Source organism: Pollicipes pollicipes, unplaced genomic scaffold, assembly GCF_011947565.3.
Source record: "Pollicipes pollicipes isolate AB1234 unplaced genomic scaffold, Ppol_2.1 Scaffold_3087;HRSCAF=3621_pilon_pilon_pilon, whole genome shotgun sequence".
Taxonomy (NCBI): Eukaryota; Metazoa; Arthropoda; class Thecostraca; order Pollicipedomorpha; family Pollicipedidae; genus Pollicipes; species Pollicipes pollicipes.
The window spans coordinates 32,045,646-32,053,375 of NW_023596225.1; the positions used below are offsets into that span (position 1 = coordinate 32,045,646).

Below are 7,730 nucleotides of genomic sequence, written 5' to 3' on the forward strand. Positions count from 1 at the left end.
AGGGGCGGCCCACAGCGGCCGCGGCCCCGCCAGGTCTCCACATGACGGACGGCATGTGTAACAACAGCCAGCAGCCATGGGCCAGCGGTCGTTAGCCGCAAATTGTTTCTTCGGCTTGCCCTTGTGCGATGGGAAATTGGATGATTACCCGACCTTGTCGTTCACGCAGTGATAATTGAGGCCTGTTCGACCCTCAACTAGGGACCGAAGACGCCATAAAACATCCCGCGGGCACCACCACTGCCGTGCAGTTCAACTACATGACCACGCGGCACATCCTGGGCCGCCAGCGGCTGCAGGCTGCTCGGCAAACGCCGACGTCCCACCACCTGGCGGTGAGTACCGCACTGCCACGAGGCGACTCCGTCAATAGATGGCGTTACGTACACAACGGCGGGACCGCCCACAGCCTTTTGGCATCAGCGAGTTGGTCAGCACCCCGAACACGTGCCCGTTCCTGACCGGTCAGTCAGGTCTCGACGCGAGGCCGGTCACGCGACCCACCTCGGATTCCGCCACCGCCGCGACAGCCGACCGACAAACGGGGCGGCGCGGGGCGACCCGGCGCGCCGCCGCGGGGTGCCGCCGACAGCCAGCCGGCCGTCGCGGCGTCGCCGGCGAACCCGCGTCACGCCGCGACCGCGGTCACCCCGGAACGAACCCAGCCCGGAGAGTTTCTCCGCGCGCGACCTCCGACAAGCGCCGCGTCACCGCCGGGAAAGCCGCGCAAAATAGATCACGCGTGCGGCGGCCGCCTCCGCCGCGCCAAACAGAGCCGGCGCGCGGCACCGATCGCTTACCAGCTCATCCCCGCATGAATATTTAATCTCGCGGCTGGGAATACGGCGCCGGGCGGTGACGCGGCGCAGGCGACGGCGCTGGCCGTGACCGCTGGCGCCACTGCCGCCGCGCCCATACCCGAACGAACGAGCAAGGCAGACGCCCCCTGGCCGCCTGGCCCGAAGCGGCGGCGGCGGCGGCGCTGGCGTCGACCCGTCCTGACGGTCGACGCGGCGGCGGCCGGCGGCGGTACGTGGGAGGGGCGAGGCCGCGTGGGCCCTCCGGCCCCATGGCCAGAATTATTCCGGCCGCGGTGTCCGTCTGGACGACAAGCGGCGGACGAGTCACCAACGGCGCCGCCGCGGGGCGCATGGTGGGTACGCAGACAATGGCTCAGGTGTCAGCCGTCACCACAGCAGCCAGCTGTCGGGCCGTTAGTCGGCGCCCGCACGTGTCAGTCCTCGGCGCGTCGGTCACGCGAGGTCCACTGAAGGTCAGTCGGTCCCTGGACGGCCAGACGCCGGCCTCCCCGGCAGCGCTCGCGCCGCCGCGTCGGTCGCCCGCGCCGGGCCCAGCCGGGTCAGGTGCTGATCGGCTGGGCGGTCGTCCTGGCGCGCCAATGTCCGCTCCGCGAGGCCCACCCGGCGCCCCTGGAGCCGTGCCAGGAGCGGCCCACTCGAGCACATCCGGGGCGCCTCTCGGCCGGCGACCCCGAGCCGCCGCTGCAAGCTCAAGGAGGACCGACCGCTCTCGTCCACCAGCCCAGCCCAGCCAGTCAGAAGCCAGACCCATGCCACGGCAGAAGCCAGAGCCACCGCACCAGAGGCCAGAGCCACCAGACCAGAGGTCAGAGTCACCAGACCAGAGGTCAGAGCCACCAGATCAGAAGTCAGAGCCACCAAACCAGAGGTCAGAGTCACCAGGCCACAGGTCAGAGCTACCCGACCGGAGGTCAAAGCTATAAGTCCAGAGGCCAGAGTCACCAGACAAGAGCCACCGGATCAAGCCAGAGGCACCAGACCAGAAGTCGGAGCCACCAGACCGGAGGTCAGAGCCACCAGACCAGAGGTTAGCGCCACCAGACCAGAGGTCAGAGCTACCCAACCAGAGGCCAGTCGTCAGTTCAGCGACCAGAGCCAGCCGGCGCCGCCAGCCTAGCCGGTGCCGGCGGCTGACGCGACCGCGAGCGCCTCCGATCGCGCCGCGGCCGGCCGCGTCTCGCCGCACGCATCACGTTTACCCACATGGCCGTCGCCGCGTGACGGTGTGCGTGACGGCCGCCCAGTCATGCGTACTCACGCCTCGTCGTTCGGCGCCGACGGCGGCGGGGTCGGCGCGCTTACCTGCAACGGGAAGGACACGGTCAGAGAAGGGACAACGCACGTTCGGTTACGGGCGGGCGGTATCATCGACAGCATCCCGGCTCGCACCCCGTGGCAAGCAGGCCACATATGGATAACAACGCAATATGCCCGGTAGAAAATGTGCAAAACGCATAACAGTAACAAAACGCGCGGCGTAGCCCGTCGCGCGCCTGCGATAGCCGGTGTGTAACATTCATTGCGTTGCTCGGGCTTAACGGCCGCGTCAGCACTAAGGGCCGCCTTGCGCCTCCAGTGAGTAGCGCCGGCGGTAACAGGGCGTTTCACAGCCGGTAACGGCCGCGTCAGCATCAAGGACCGCCTTGCGCCTCCAGTGAGTAGCACCGGCGGTAACAGGACGCCTCACAGCCGGTAACGGCCGCGTACAGCGCCGCCGGTAACAGGGCGGCGCTCCGCCGCGTAATGGCCGCATAATGAGCGGGCGAGGCGGCGGCGGCGGCGCCGCGAGGGCGGGCGGGAGTGTCCGGGACGAGTGGCCCGCCACCGGACGGCACATGGCCCGCCCGCACCCGCGCACGCACGCTCACAAAGAGACGGCTGCGCGCCGACGCAGCACCAGCCGGCGCAGAGCCGGACAGCCGCAAGTGAAGGGAAGAGCGGTGCAAGAGCGGCGGTGGCGAGCGCGTGGGCCGCGACGCCGGCGCAGGCGGCGATGCAGTCAGCGCCGCCCCGAGGCGGGCAGATTGCCTCATTACGTCGCGCTCCCGGCCGGCGACGGGCGGCGTCTTCATCGGGGGCGGCGTCCGCGGACGTCCCGGCGCCGCGGCCGGCCGTCGGCGTCCCGCCGCGTCGCGAGCGGCGGGCGGTAGGGCGGCGCGTGGCGCTCGGCGGGGCGGAGCGAGGGCGGGACGCTGACTGCCCGTCCGGTGCACCCCCCGGCAGTCAGGCACGACTCGGGCCGCGGCGCCGGCACCGGCGGCGCGCGGGACTCCGCGTCGGACCCTGGCATGGACTGACGGAGGAGTACGGGCTGCGTCAGGCTGACTCACAGAGCTTGGCCAGCAGCCCATCCCAGCTCATCCGTCCACGACGGCGATCTACTGTACGATGGATCGGACGCTGCGACCGCGTTATTTCCCACCCAACCAGGCATTTGGCCGCTGCAGGGCGCTACAGACGTGGCGACGTGTCACAGCTGGCCGCTGTCGTAACGGGGGCGTCACGATCGGCCCCAGCACAGCTCGCACCCCCACACGCCACAGTGTTGTTCAGCGTCATATTCCGATGATCGCCATCCAGAGCGCCATGGCTACGAACCCACGGGGCCTAAGTCAAACCTCATGCCTCTGCCTAAGCCTAAGCCTGAGCCTGAGCCTGAGTCTAAGCCTAAGCCTAAACCCATGGCAATGCTCAAACCTGAGCTCATCAACCCGGACGGGCTGCCTCCGCAGGTACCTCACCAGCCACGTCTTTCAGATAATACGCAATAAGCAGGACTTGTTCCGGGTTGGAAGCCGAGTGTAAGTCATGTTTTATCTTCTTTTTTTACCCACTTTGCAAAATGTTTCATCACCAGCAGGTCAGTTGGGAGGTGGCTCCTTCCGACCTGGCCCCTACCCACCATTGCTAACCGTGAATTAACTTGCCGGTTGCGAATGACGTTTGCGAATCACTTAATTCGATGGTGTGCGGTCAGCAGCCCTCGGACAAGCTGGCAACCGTACATTGCACCAGCACCATGACAAAAAGCAAACACTTCCTGATAGTTCAGCACGGACAACGCCCGTATCCTATCCAACTGAAGACCAGACAAAGCCGGTGCTATCGTTAGTGGGCCGATCGGGGGCGTTACCGCGTCCTCATGCTATCAGCATCGACACCGGACAATCGACCGCTATGAGCGAGCGCGCCACAGGTCACGGGTCGCAATACGCCGCATAGTCCGCCGCCGCGACGAACAACCGCGACTACCTCTCGGAAAGACCGAGGTCCCCCGACGGGCCCACGGGTCCCCGACGGGCCCATGGGACGGGTCCCCCAGGTCCAAAGAGGCCAGCGCAGAGAGCGCCGTGAAAAGCGGGGACGCCCTACCCAGCCCGCGAAGCTGCCTCAGTAGAGCGGCCTCTCCGTCCGGAGCTGGCCCGCCGCCCCGCACCTGCACCGGCGCCGGCATGGTTACAATCGTCCCAAGCCGGTGAGTGGATCGGTTAACATTCCCTCCAGTCGATGAACCGGCTGGCGACGCGTGCCCCGGCCGGCGAAGCAGGCTGCTCGCACGCGCCCCAGCGGCGACCGAATTGGTGACCCCCTCGCCGGCCGGTGACCGGGCACCGTTCCGCTCGCCCCGGCCGGTGACGACAGCGGCGATTCCCGGCCGAGAGAAACGGGCCGCGCTCGCCGCCGTGAGAGATCTCGCCGATCGATTGTTCACCGAGCGGACATAAAACTGGCCAGGAGAACGGGCGGCCCCGCTGCCGGCCTCGCCGCTCCCAGCGGGGCGCCGGGGCCGGCCGGCCGGGCGGCGCGTGGCGACGCCGCGCGCCCGCGACGGCCGATCGCCGATAACCAAGTCCAACTTCAGCTCCGACGATCAAGCTCTCGTGATCAGGGGGGCTCCAATTACGGAGATCGTCTGCGTCCAGGCCGAAGTGCGACGTTCTGTGTCACAGAACGCGACCCTGTGAACGCGCGACATTCTGCGTCGCTGACATGAAAACTGTCCTCCCCTGCACGCACGCCCCATTGTTGCAGTTAACTACCTGCCTCTGAACAGAGCCATTATTTCCCCAACAAAGCGCAACCATTCACGCGATCCCGCACGGAGCGCGTACCTCGGGCGGCGCTCGCCACGGCGACGGCATGCGTGCGCGAGCGTCGCCGCCCGGCCGCCGCCGGCCTCCGGGACGCCGCGAGTCCCAGTGACCCCGAGGGTCAGCGGGCGTGGTCGGCGGTGGACCGGGGTGGCGGCGCCCGCTCCTGCCGCCGGCGCTAATTGCGCGCTGCGGCGAAGCGTGGGAGCCGCGGCGACCGGAACCGATCGCTCGTCCGCCAGTGGGACGCGCGATCGGTCCAGAGCGGGGCCGCAGGCCGCGGGAGCAGGTCACACGACACAGGGTAACGCGAGATCGGTCCAGAGCGGGCCGCGGGAGGTCACGTGACAGAGCGTAACGCTACGGGACGCGCGATCGGTCCAGAGCGAGCCGCGGGAGCAGGTCGCGTGACAAGGGGTAAAGTTGCGGAACGCGCGATCGGTCCGGAGCAGGCCGCGGGAGCAGGTCACGTGGCAGGGGGCAACGCTGCGGGACGCGCGATCGGCCACAAAGATTAAGGGACGTGATGCCGGGACAACGGCACGCAGCACACCTCTCGGGTGGGTCATCGAACACGGGCCATGTGAGAGGTCAGGAGAACGCACAAAGACGTTGCTGCAGGGTTGCGGGACGCGGTTTCGAAACACAGGTTACTGGACACCGACCCGGGTCCGTGACACGTGCCAAAACATCCGACGGAAGTCCGGAGAAGTACACGAAAAAATCGCTCAACAATGGGGGAGAAGCCGGTATCAGCGCGTAAAACAGACACCAGGTCAACACGCCACCCTCTGATATCATACGCAAGCGCAGGTGGGGGCACCCCCAACCGCGGCCCGCCCCGTCGCCCAGCCCCCGGACGCCCCGCGCCTGCCGTCGCCTTCCGCACTGGAGGAGGCCGTCGCCGGGTCGCGGCCGGCGCCGGCTGACACGGTCGGCGACACGGCCTGGACTGCGGTCGGCCGGCGGGCGGCCGGACGAGCCCGCTAGCCGGGCCGTTCCGAGCCCGACCGGGCGCGCTCGGACGTGCATAACGTGCGCCAATTGGTCCGGCCGGTGGCGTCCCCGGCGCCGGCGGCGCGCGCCCGAGCCGCCGTCACCCGCCGGTCTGGCGTGTCAGCGCCGCCGCCCGCCGCCGCCGCCAGCGATCGCGCCGGCAGCTCGCACCACATCAGCCGCGCGGCGGCGTTTCCGGCGCGCCGCGCCTCATTTGCACCCACGTCACAGCGGTGACGATCGGTCCGGGCAACACCTCCTCTCCCTGGCCACACAGCGCGCGTGAGCCACATGTCGATGGCGCCCGTGAGGACTGTGGAGCGCCGCGACTGCACAGTCACGCGCTGCGCCCCGCCGGGTGCCGCGGCGGGGCGGGGTGAGCGCGGCGCCGCCACCGGCGGGCGGCGGGCCGGCGCGCCGGGCGCCCAGCTTCGACGGCATTAGTGACGTCATCAGACAGCGCGGTCGGCTGATGTATTATCAGCCGGCCGGCCGGCGGACCCGGCAGCGCAGGGGTCGGCGTCACTGGGAGCGGCCGGCGCCACCTGCACCGTCGAAAGGCCGGGTCGGCGGCACGGCACGGCCGAGGCCCGGTCCTGGCAGGGTGGAGCGCAGTGCTACGCCGGGCGCACGCGCGGCGCGGTCGCCTGACCGGGTCGGGAGGTGTCCCGTGCCAGACGGGACTCCGGACGGGCCGCCGACCGAGGCGCGACTGGCGGAGCCCTACTGCTGCCCTCGAGCGACATCGACCGATCTCAGGCGACCGTCACTGACCTGTAACAACCTCGGATGACACTTACAAGCTGTCCATCCTGGATGACTTCGATAACATTTACCAACATTTGGTCAGTGCCGACTGCGCTCTGCCGACCTTACCCGACCTGAGCTGACCACCCTCGACCTTGGCTGACCTCTGCCGACCTCTGTCAGGGTTGGCAAGCCTTGGTTCACCTCCATGAGCTGTAGCCGACCTTGGCCGACCTACGGCAGCATCAGAGGTGACGCCGCGCCGGCCCCGTGACGCCGACGCAGCGCCGTCCGCCGCTGCGCCGGCGGCGGCGGGCGGAGCCGCGCCGGTTATCAACCCCGCGCGCGCACGGCCGGCCGTCACCGCGGCGCGTTCACACCGGCGACGGCGGCGCCGCTGGGAAGGGCCGGCCGCGGCCGTGACGCCCGGCCGGCCGGCGTGACGGTGCCCCGCGCCACGAGCGGCGCGCGCCGGCTCGGCCGCGGCCGCGGCGCCGGTCCGGCCGCGGCGCGGCCTTATACGGCGGCGTTCGCGGCGCCGCCCCGGAGCCGCCGCGGCGGATCGGTGCCCGGCGGCGACGCGCCCGCCCGGCAGTCGGCATTCCATCGAGCACGGAGTCGAGAGGGCTTTGGCACTGTCGGCTTTGAAGCTGTCCGCTTTTGCAGTGGTCGGCGCCGCGGATTACCGCCGCGAGGTCTGCAGAGGCCGGTCACGGTCGGTTCCGCTGCGCACCGACGGCGGCCCGCCAGAGGACAAAGCGACAAATCTGCAAACGAGCGCCGTGATCTTGTCGGGGTGCCAGGACGTATCGGTCCTTTTCTTCTCTAATGAAGCCTTGCGCGGAGCTCGGCTACCTCGCTGCAACAATGGAGCGCGGGGTCGCTGTGGCCTCTCGCGTATCTGGGACCGATATCGCGGCAACTGGGACCGAAAAAGTAACCCAGCCGATTGCTACCACAGACAACGATCAAACCGAGACAGCCCTGAAAGCTGGGTCGGCGCGTTGTGACGGTTCCCGTTGCCGGCCAGAAGCAACACTTGTTAACTGTTGTGGCGGCGGGGAGCGTGGCCAAC

At 69.0% G+C, this 7,730-nt stretch overlaps 1 pseudogene; it reads left to right on the plus strand.

The window, feature by feature from the left end:
* The first annotated feature begins 260 nt into the window (after positions 1–260).
* Positions 261–7,730, plus strand: part of LOC119090044 (nuclear receptor-binding protein-like) — a 24,328-nt pseudogene continuing 16,858 nt past the window's right edge.